The sequence below is a fragment of the Saimiri boliviensis genome, chromosome 19, assembly GCF_048565385.1.
Source record: "Saimiri boliviensis isolate mSaiBol1 chromosome 19, mSaiBol1.pri, whole genome shotgun sequence".
NCBI lineage: Eukaryota > Metazoa > Chordata > Mammalia > Primates > Cebidae > Saimiri > Saimiri boliviensis.
In genome coordinates this window covers 43,142,682-43,154,715 of record NC_133467.1, presented here as the reverse complement: position 1 = coordinate 43,154,715, position 12,034 = coordinate 43,142,682, and positions in this window count along the sequence as shown.

Below are 12,034 nucleotides of genomic sequence, written 5' to 3'. Positions count from 1 at the left end.
GAATATCCAAACGCAGCTTTTAGAAGAAACGTGTTTCTTCCTCGCTGAATCTAAACATAGATGCAACTTCCTAAAAGGAACCAACACACAGAAGATGAGTTCGTAAGAAGCGGGTGTTCTGTGTTTTAAACGCATTCTTACTGCTAACTCTTATATGCGTCTCTAGGGCTGGAAATGACGGTTTCTGCATTCTCCAAAGAAAGGGTTTCTGAACTGCTGCAAACACACATATGTTTAATTCTGGAAGTTGAATACACACATTGAAAACCATTCTGCTAGATAGCTCCGTTTTGGTTTTAGAGCAAGGTATTTCTCTTTACAGCCTGTTCTCCCATCCACTCTGGAATATCCAAAAGCAGCTTTTAGAAGAAACGTGTTTCTTCCTCGCTGAATCTAAACATAGATGCAACTTCCTAAAAGGAACCAACACACAGAAGATGAGTTCGTAAGAAGCGGGTGTTCTGTGTTTTAAACGCATTCTTACTGCTAACTCTTATATGCATCTCTAGGGCTGGAAATGACGGTTTCTGCATTCTCCAAAGAAAGGGTTTCTGAACTGCTGAAAACACACATCCGTTTAGCTCTGGAAGTTGAATAGACACATTGACAACCATTCTGCTAGATAGCTCCGTTTTGGTTTTAGAGCAAGGTATTTCTCTTTACAGCCTGTTCTCCCATCCACTCTGGAATGTCCAAACGCAGCTTTTAGAAGAAACGTGATTCTACCTCGCTGAATCTAAACATAGATGCAATTTCCTAAAAGGAACCAACACACAGCAGATGAGTTCGTAATAAGCGGGTGTTCTGTGTTTTAAACGCATTCTTACTACTAACTCTTATAAGCGTCTCTAGGGCGGGAAAAGACGGTTTCTGCATTCTCCAAAGAAAGGGTTTCTGAACTGCTGCAAACACACAGCAGTTTAACTCTGGAACTTGAATAAACGCATTGACAACCATTCTGCTAGATAGCTCCGTTTTGGTTTTAGAGCAACGTATTTCTCTTTACAGCCTGTTTTCCCATCCACTCTGGAATGTCCAAACGCAGCTTTTAGAAGAAACGTGTTTCTACCTCGCTGAATCTAAACATAGATGGAATTTTCTAAAAGGAACCAACACACAACAGATGAGTTCGTAAGAAGCGGGTCTTCTGTGTTTTAAACGCATTCTTACTGCTAACTCTTATAAGCGTATCTAGGGCGGGAAAAGACAGTTTCTGCATTCTCCAAAGAAAGGGTTTCTGAACTGCTGCAAACACACATCAGTTTAACTCTGGAAGTTGAATACACACATTGACAACCATTCTGCTAGATAGCTCCGTTTTGGTTTTAGAGCAAGGTATTTCTCTTTACAGCCTGTTCTCCCATCCACTCTGGAATATCCAAACGCAGCTTTTAGAAGAAACGTGTTTCTTCCTCGCTGAATCTAAACATAGATGCAACTTCCTAAAAAGAACCAACACACAGAAGATGAGTTCGTAAGAAGCGGGTGTTCTGTGTTTTAAACGCATTCTTACTGCTAACTCTTACATGCGTCTCTAGGGCTGGAAATGACGGTTTCTGCATTCTCCAAAGAAAGGGTTTCTGAACTGCTGCAAACACACATCAGTTTAACTCTGGAAGTTGAATACACACATTGACAACCATTCTGCTAGATAGCTCCGTTTTGGTTTTAGAGCAAGGTATTTCTCTTTACAGCCTGTTCTCCCATCCACTCTGGAATATCCAAACGCAGCTTTTAGAAGAAACGTGTTTCTTCCTCGCTGAATCTAAACATAGATGCAACTTCCTAAAAGGAACCAACACACAGAAGATGAGTTCGTAAGAAGCGGGTGTTCTGTGTTTTAAACGCATTCTTACTGCTAAATCTTATATGCATCTCTAGGGCTGGAAATGACGGTTTCTGCATTCTCCAAAGAAAGGGTTTCTGAACTGCTGAAAACACACATCAGTTTAGCTCTGGAAGTTGAATAGACACATTGACAACCATTCTGCTAGATAGCTCCGTTTTGGTTTTAGAGCAAGGTATTTCTCTTTACAGCCTGTTCTCCCATCCACTCTGGAATGTCCAAACGCAGCTTTTAGAAGAAACGTGATTCTACCTCGCTGAATCTAAACATAGATGCAATTTCCTAAAAGGAACCAACACACAGCAGATGAGTTCGTAATAAGCGGGTGTTCTGTGTTTTAAACGCATTCTTACTACTAACTCTTATAAGCGTCTCTAGGGCGGGAAAAGACGGTTTCTGCATTCTCCAAAGAAAGGGTTTCTGAACTGCTGCAAACACACAGCAGTTTAACTCTGGAACTTGAATAAACGCATTGACAACCATTCTGCTAGATAGCTCCGTTTTGGTTTTAGAGCAACGTATTTCTCTTTACAGCCTGTTTTCCCATCCACTCTGGAATGTCCAAACGCAGCTTTTAGAAGAAACGTGTTTCTACCTCGCTGAATCTAAACATAGATGGAATTTTCTAAAAGGAACCAACACACAACAGATGAGTTCGTAAGAAGCGGGTCTTCTGTGTTTTAAACGCATTCTTACTGCTAACTCTTATAAGCGTATCTAGGGCGGGAAAAGACAGTTTCTGCATTCTCCAAAGAAAGGGTTTCTGAACTGCTGCAAACACACATCAGTTTAACTCTGGAAGTTGAATACACACATTGACAACCATTCTGCTAGATAGCTCCGTTTTGGTTTTAGAGCAAGGTATTTCTCTTTACAGCCTGTTCTCCCATCCACTCTGGAATATCCAAACGCAGCTTTTAGAAGAAACGTGTTTCTTCCTCGCTGAATCTAAACATAGATGCAACTTCCTAAAAAGAACCAACACACAGAAGATGAGTTCGTAAGAAGCGGGTGTTCTGTGTTTTAAACGCATTCTTACTGCTAACTCTTACATGCGTCTCTAGGGCTGGAAATGACGGTTTCTGCATTCTCCAAAGAAAGGGTTTCTGAACTGCTGCAAACACACATCAGTTTAACTCTGGAAGTTGAATACACACATTGACAACCATTCTGCTAGATAGCTCCGTTTTGGTTTTAGAGCAAGGTATTTCTCTTTACAGCCTGTTCTCCCATCCACTCTGGAATATCCAAACGCAGCTTTTAGAAGAAACGTGTTTCTTCCTCGCTGAATCTAAACATAGATGCAACTTCCTAAAAGGAACCAACACACAGAAGATGAGTTCGTAAGAAGCGGGTGTTCTGTGTTTTAAACGCATTCTTACTGCTAACTCTTATATGCATCTCTAGGGCTGGAAATGACGGTTTCTGCATTCTCCAAAGAAAGGGTTTCTGAACTGCTGAAAACACACATCAGTTTAGCTCTGGAAGTTGAATAGACACATTGACAACCATTCTGCTAGATAGCTCCGTTTTGGTTTTAGAGCAACGTATTTCTCTTTACAGCCTGTTTTCCCATCCACTCTGGAATGTCCAAACGCAGCTTTTAGAAGAAACGTGTTTCTACCTCGCTGAATCTAAACATAGATGCAACTTCCTAAAAGGAACCAACACACAGCAGATGAGTTCGTAATAAGCGGGTGTTCTGTGTTTTAAACGCATTCTTACTACTAACTCTTATAAGCGTATCTAGGGCGGGAAAAGACAGTTTCTGCATTCTCCAAAGAAAGGGTTTCTGAACTGCTGCAAACACACATCAGTTTAACTCTGGAAGTTGAATACACACATTGACAACCATTCTGCTAGATAGCTCCGTTTTGGTTTTAGAGCAAGGTATTTCTCTTTACAGCCTGTTCTCCCATCCACTCTGGAATATCCAAACGCAGCTTTTAGAAGAAACGTGTTTCTTCCTCGCTGAATCTAAACATAGATGCAACTTCCTAAAAGGAACCAACACACAGAAGATGAGTTCGTAAGAAGCGGGTGTTCTGTGTTTTAAACGCATTCTTACTGCTAACTCTTACATGCGTCTCTAGGGCTGGAAATGACGGTTTCTGCATTCTACAAAGAAAGGGTTTCTGAACTGCTGCAAACACACATCAGTTTAACTCTGGAAGTTGAATACACACATTGACAACCATTCTGCTAGATAGCTCCGTTTTGGTTTTAGAGCAAGGTATTTCTCTTTACAGCCTGTTCTCCCATCCACTCTGGAATATCCAAACGCAGCTTTTAGAAGAAACGTGTTTCTTCCTCGCTGAATCTAAACATAGATGCAACTTCCTAAAAGGAACCAACACACAGAAGATGAGTTCGTAAGAAGCGGGTGTTCTGTGTTTTAAACGCATTCTTACTGCTAACTCTTACATGCGTCTCTAGGGCTGGAAATGACGGTTTCTGCATTCTCCAAAGAAAGGGTTTCTGAACTGCTGCAAACACACATCAGTTTAACTCTGGAAGTTGAATACACACATTGACAACCATTCTGCTAGATAGCTCCGTTTTGGTTTTAGAGCAAGGTATTTCTCTTTACAGCCTGTTCTCCCATCCACTCTGGAATATCCAAACGCAGCTTTTAGAAGAAACGTGTTTCTTCCTCGCTGAATCTAAACATAGATGCAACTTCCTAAAAGGAACCAACACACAGAAGATGAGTTCGTAAGAAGCGGGTGTTCTGTGTTTTAAACGCATTCTTACTGCTAACTCTTATATGCATCTCTAGGGCTGGAAATGACGGTTTCTGCATTCTCCAAAGAAAGGGTTTCTGAACTGCTGAAAACACACATCAGTTTAGCTCTGGAAGTTGAATAGACACATTGACAACCATTCTGCTAGATAGCTCCGTTTTGGTTTTAGAGCAAGGTATTTCTCTTTACAGCCTGTTCTCCCATCCACTCTGGAATGTCCAAACGCAGCTTTTAGAAGAAACGTGATTCTACCTCGCTGAATCTAAACATAGATGCAACTTCCTAAAAGGAACCAACACACAGCAGATGAGTTCGTAATAAGCGGGTGTTCTGTGTTTTAAACGCATTCTTACTACTAACTCTTATAAGCGTCTCTAGGGCGGGAAAAGACGGTTTCTGCATTCTCCAAAGAAAGGGTTTCTGAACTGCTGCAAACACACAGCAGTTTAACTCTGGAACTTGAATAAACGCATTGACAACCATTCTGCTAGATAGCTCCGTTTTGGTTTTAGAGCAACGTATTTCTCTTTACAGCCTGTTTTCCCATCCACTCTGGAATGTCCAAACGCAGCTTTTAGAAGAAACGTGTTTCTACCTCGCTGAATCTAAACATAGATGGAATTTTCTAAAAGGAACCAACACACAACAGATGAGTTCGTAAGAAGCGGGTCTTCTGTGTTTTAAACGCATTCTTACTGCTAACTCTTATAAGCGTATCTAGGGCGGGAAAAGACAGTTTCTGCATTCTCCAAAGAAAGGGTTTCTGAACTGCTGCAAACACACATCAGTTTAACTCTGGAAGTTGAATACACACATTGACAACCATTCTGCTAGATAGCTCCGTTTTGGTTTTAGAGCAAGGTATTTCTCTTTACAGCCTGTTCTCCCATCCACTCTGGAATATCCAAACGCAGCTTTTAGAAGAAACGTGTTTCTTCCTCGCTGAATCTAAACATAGATGCAACTTCCTAAAAGGAACCAACACACAGAAGATGAGTTCGTAAGAAGCGGGTGTTCTGTGTTTTAAACGCATTCTTACTGCTAACTCTTATATGCGTCTCTAGGGCTGGAAATGACGGTTTCTGCATTCTCCAAAGAAAGGGTTTCTGAACTGCTGCAAACACACATCAGTTTAACTCTGGAAGTTGAATACACACATTGACAACCATTCTGCTAGATAGCTCCGTTTTGGTTTTAGAGCAAGGTATTTCTCTTTACAGCCTGTTCTCCCATCCACTCTGGAATGTCCAAACGCAGCTTTTAGAAGAAACGTGATTCTACCTCGCTGAATCTAAACATAGATGCAACTTCCTAAAAGGAACCAACACACAGCAGATGAGTTCGTAATAAGCGGGTGTTCTGTGTTTTAAACGCATTCTTACTACTAACTCTTATAAGCGTCTCTAGGGCGGGAAAAGACGGTTTCTGCATTCTCCAAAGAAAGGGTTTCTGAACTGCTGCAAACACACAGCAGTTTAACTCTGGAACTTGAATAAACGCATTGACAACCATTCTGCTAGATAGCTCCGTTTTGGTTTTAGAGCAACGTATTTCTCTTTACAGCCTGTTTTCCCATCCACTCTGGAATGTCCAAACGCAGCTTTTAGAAGAAACGTGTTTCTACCTCGCTGAATCTAAACATAGATGGAATTTTCTAAAAGGAACCAACACACAACAGATGAGTTCGTAAGAAGCGGGTCTTCTGTGTTTTAAACGCATTCTTACTGCTAACTCTTATAAGCGTATCTAGGGCGGGAAAAGACAGTTTCTGCATTCTCCAAAGAAAGGGTTTCTGAACTGCTGCAAACACACATCAGTTTAACTCTGGAAGTTGAATACACACATTGACAACCATTCTGCTAGATAGCTCCGTTTTGGTTTTAGAGCAAGGTATTTCTCTTTACAGCCTGTTCTCCCATCCACTCTGGAATATCCAAACGCAGCTTTTAGAAGAAACGTGTTTCTTCCTCGCTGAATCTAAACATAGATGCAACTTCCTAAAAGGAACCAACACACAGAAGATGAGTTCGTAAGAAGCGGGTGTTCTGTGTTTTAAACGCATTCTTACTGCTAACTCTTATATGCGTCTCTAGGGCTGGAAATGACGGTTTCTGCATTCTCCAAAGAAAGGGTTTCTGAACTGCTGCAAACACACATCAGTTTAACTCTGGAAGTTGAATACACACATTGACAACCATTCTGCTAGATAGCTCCGTTTTGGTTTTAGAGCAAGGTATTTCTCTTTACAGCCTGTTCTCCCATCCACTCTGGAATATCCAAACGCAGCTTTTAGAAGAAACGTGTTTCTTCCTCGCTGAATCTAAACATAGATGCAACTTCCTAAAAGGAACCAACACACAGAAGATGAGTTCGTAAGAAGCGGGTGTTCTGTGTTTTAAACGCATTCTTACTGCTAACTCTTATAAGCGTCTCTAGGGCTGGAAATGACGGTTTCTGCATTCTCCAAAGAAAGGGTTTCTGAACTGCTGAAAACACACATCAGTTTAGCTCTGGAAGTTGAATAGACACATTGACAACCATTCTGCTAGATAGCTCCGTTTTGGTTTTAGAGCAAGGTATTTTTCTTTACAGCCTGTTCTCCCATCCACTCTGGAATATCCAAACGCAGCTTTTAGAAGAAACGTGTTTCTTCCTCGCTGAATCTAAACATAGATGCAACTTCCTAAAAGGAACCAACACACAGAAGATGAGTTCGTAAGAAGCGGGTGTTCTGTGTTTTAAACGCATTCTTACTGCTAACTCTTACATGCGTCTCTAGGGCTGGAAATGACGGTTTCTACATTCTCCAAAGAAAGGGTTTCTGAACTGCTGCAAACACACATCAGTTTAACTCTGGAAGTTGAATACACACATTGACAACCATTCTGCTAGATAGCTCCGTTTTGGTTTTAGAGCAAGGTATTTCTCTTTACAGCCTGTTCTCCCATCCACTCTGGAATATCCAAACGCAGCTTTTAGAAGAAACGTGTTTCTTCCTCGCTGAATCTAAACATAGATGCAACTTCCTAAAAGGAACCAACACACAGAAGATGAGTTCGTAAGAAGCGGGTGTTCTGTGTTTTAAACGCATTCTTACTGCTAACTCTTACATGCGTCTCTAGGGCTGGAAATGACGGTTTCTGCATTCTCCAAAGAAAGGGTTTCTGAACTGCTGCAAACACACATCAGTTTAACTCTGGAAGTTGAATACACACATTGACAACCATTCTGCTAGATAGCTCCGTTTTGGTTTTAGAGCAAGGTATTTCTCTTTACAGCCTGTTCTCCCATCCACTCTGGAATATCCAAACGCAGCTTTTAGAAGAAACGTGTTTCTTCCTCGCTGAATCTAAACATAGATGCAACTTCCTAAAAGGAACCAACACACAAGATGAGTTCGTAATAAGCGGGTGTTCTGTGTTTTAAACGCATTCTTACTGCTAACTCTTATATGCGTCTCTAGGGCTGGAAATGACGGTTTCTGCATTCTCCAAAGAAAGGGTTTCTGAACTGCTGCAAACACACATCAGTTTAACTCTGGAAGTTGAATACACACATTGACAACCATTCTGCTAGATAGCTCCGTTTTGGTTTTAGAGCAAGGTATTTCTCTTTACAGCCTGTTCTCCCATCCACTCTGGAATATCCAAACGCAGCTTTTAGAAGAAACGTGTTTCTTCCTCGCTGAATCTAAACATAGATGCAACTTCCTAAAAGGAACCAACACACAGAAGATGAGTTCGTAAGAAGCGGGTGTTCTGTGTTTTAAACGCATTCTTACTGCTAACTCTTACATGCGTCTCTAGGGCTGGAAATGACGGTTTCTGCATTCTCCAAAGAAAGGGTTTCTGAACTGCTGCAAACACACATCAGTTTAACTCTGGAAGTTGAATACACACATTGACAACCATTCTGCTAGATAGCTCCGTTTTGGTTTTAGAGCAAGGTATTTCTCTTTACAGCCTGTTCTCCCATCCACTCTGGAATATCCAAACGCAGCTTTTAGAAGAAACGTGTTTCTTCCTCGCTGAATCTAAACATAGATGCAACTTCCTAAAAGGAACCAACACACAGAAGATGAGTTCGTAAGAAGCGGGTGTTCTGTGTTTTAAACGCATTCTTACTGCTAACTCTTATATGCGTCTCTAGGGCTGGAAATGACGGTTTCTGCATTCTCCAAAGAAAGGGTTTCTGAACTGCTGCAAACACACATCAGTTTAACTCTGGAAGTTGAATACACACATTGACAACCGTTCTGCTAGATAGCTCCGTTTTGGTTTTAGAGCAAGGTATTTCTCTTTACAGCCTGTTCTCCCATCCACTCTGGAATATCCAAACGCAGCTTTTAGAAGAAACGTGTTTCTTCCTCGCTGAATCTAAACATAGATGCAACTTCCTAAAAGGAACCAACACACAGAAGATGAGTTCGTAAGAAGCGGGTGTTCTGTGTTTTAAACGCATTCTTACTGCTAACTCTTATATGCGTCTCTAGGGCTGGAAATGACGGTTTCTGCATTCTCCAAAGAAAGGGTTTCTGAACTGCTGCAAACACACATATGTTTAATTCTGGAAGTTGAATACACACATTGAAAACCATTCTGCTAGATAGCTCCGTTTTGGTTTTAGAGCAAGGTATTTCTCTTTACAGCCTGTTCTCCCATCCACTCTGGAATATCCAAAAGCAGCTTTTAGAAGAAACGTGTTTCTTCCTCGCTGAATCTAAACATAGATGCAACTTCCTAAAAGGAACCAACACACAGAAGATGAGTTCGTAAGAAGCGGGTGTTCTGTGTTTTAAACGCATTCTTACTGCTAACTCTTATATGCATCTCTAGGGCTGGAAATGACGGTTTCTGCATTCTCCAAAGAAAGGGTTTCTGAACTGCTGAAAACACACATCCGTTTAGCTCTGGAAGTTGAATAGACACATTGACAACCATTCTGCTAGATAGCTCCGTTTTGGTTTTAGAGCAAGGTATTTCTCTTTACAGCCTGTTCTCCCATCCACTCTGGAATGTCCAAACGCAGCTTTTAGAAGAAACGTGATTCTACCTCGCTGAATCTAAACATAGATGCAATTTCCTAAAAGGAACCAACACACAGCAGATGAGTTCGTAATAAGCGGGTGATCTGTGTTTTAAACGCATTCTTACTACTAACTCTTATAAGCGTCTCTAGGGCGGGAAAAGACGGTTTCTGCATTCTCCAAAGAAAGGGTTTCTGAACTGCTGCAAACACACAGCAGTTTAACTCTGGAACTTGTATAAACGCATTGACAACCATTCTGCTAGATAGCTCCGTTTTGGTTTTAGAGCAACGTATTTCTCTTTACAGCCTGTTTTCCCATCCACTCTGGAATGTCCAAACGCAGCTTTTAGAAGAAACGTGTTTCTACCTCGCTGAATCTAAACATAGATGGAATTTTCTAAAAGGAACCAACACACAACAGATGAGTTCGTAAGAAGCGGGTCTTCTGTGTTTTAAACGCATTCTTACTGCTAACTCTTATAAGCGTATCTAGGGCGGGAAAAGACAGTTTCTGCATTCTCCAAAGAAAGGGTTTCTGAACTGCTGCAAACACACATCAGTTTAACTCTGGAAGTTGAATACACACATTGACAACCATTCTGCTAGATAGCTCCGTTTTGGTTTTAGAGCAAGGTATTTCTCTTTACAGCCTGTTCTCCCATCCACTCTGGAATATCCAAACGCAGCTTTTAGAAGAAACGTGTTTCTTCCTCGCTGAATCTAAACATAGATGCAACTTCCTAAAAGGAACCAACACACAGAAGATGAGTTCGTAAGAAGCGGGTGTTCTGTGTTTTAAACGCATTCTTACTGCTAACTCTTACATGCGTCTCTAGGGCTGGAAATGACGGTTTCTGCATTCTCCAAAGAAAGGGTTTCTGAACTGCTGCAAACACACATCAGTTTAACTCTGGAAGTTGAATACACACATTGACAACCATTCTGCTAGATAGCTCCGTTTTGGTTTTAGAGCAAGGTATTTCTCTTTACAGCCTGTTCTCCCATCCACTCTGGAATATCCAAACGCAGCTTTTAGAAGAAACGTGTTTCTTCCTCGCTGAATCTAAACATAGATGCAACTTCCTAAAAGGAACCAACACACAGAAGATGAGTTCGTAAGAAGCGGGTGTTCTGTGTTTTAAACGCATTCTTACTGCTAACTCTTACATGCGTCTCTAGGGCTGGAAATGACGGTTTCTGCATTCTCCAAAGAAAGGGTTTCTGAACTGCTGCAAACACACATCAGTTTAACTCTGGAAGTTGAATACACACATTGACAACCATTCTGCTAGATAGCTCCGTTTTGGTTTTAGAGCAAGGTATTTCTCTTTACAGCCTGTTCTCCCATCCACTCTGGAATATCCAAACGCAGCTTTTAGAAGAAACGTGTTTCTTCCTCGCTGAATCTAAACATAGATGCAACTTCCTAAAAGGAACCAACACACAGAAGATGAGTTCGTAAGAAGCGGGTGTTCTGTGTTTTAAACGCATTCTTACTGCTAACTCTTATATGCATCTCTAGGGCTGGAAATGACGGTTTCTGCATTCTCCAAAGAAAGGGTTTCTGAACTGCTGAAAACACACATCAGTTTAGCTCTGGAAGTTGAATAGACACATTGACAACCATTCTGCTAGATAGCTCCGTTTTGGTTTTAGAGCAAGGTATTTCTCTTTACAGCCTGTTCTCCCATCCACTCTGGAATGTCCAAACGCAGCTTTTAGAAGAAACGTGATTCTACCTCGCTGAATCTAAACATAGATGCAACTTCCTAAAAGGAACCAACACACAGCAGATGAGTTCGTAATAAGCGGGTGTTCTGTGTTTTAAACGCATTCTTACTACTAACTCTTATAAGCGTCTCTAGGGCGGGAAAAGACGGTTTCTGCATTCTCCAAAGAAAGGGTTTCTGAACTGCTGCAAACACACAGCAGTTTAACTCTGGAACTTGAATAAACGCATTGACAACCATTCTGCTAGATAGCTCCGTTTTGGTTTTAGAGCAACGTATTTCTCTTTACAGCCTGTTTTCCCATCCACTCTGGAATGTCCAAACGCAGCTTTTAGAAGAAACGTGTTTCTACCTCGCTGAATCTAAACATAGATGGAATTTTCTAAAAGGAACCAACACACAACAGATGAGTTCGTAAGAAGCGGGTCTTCTGTGTTTTAAACGCATTCTTACTGCTAACTCTTATAAGCGTATCTAGGGCGGGAAAAGACAGTTTCTGCATTCTCCAAAGAAAGGGTTTCTGAACTGCTGCAAACACACATCAGTTTAACTCTGGAAGTTGAATACACACATTGACAACCATTCTGCTAGATAGCTCCGTTTTGGTTTTAGAGCAAGGTATTTCTCTTTACAGCCTGTTCTCCCATCCACTCTGGAATATCCAAACGCAGCTTTTAGAAGAAACG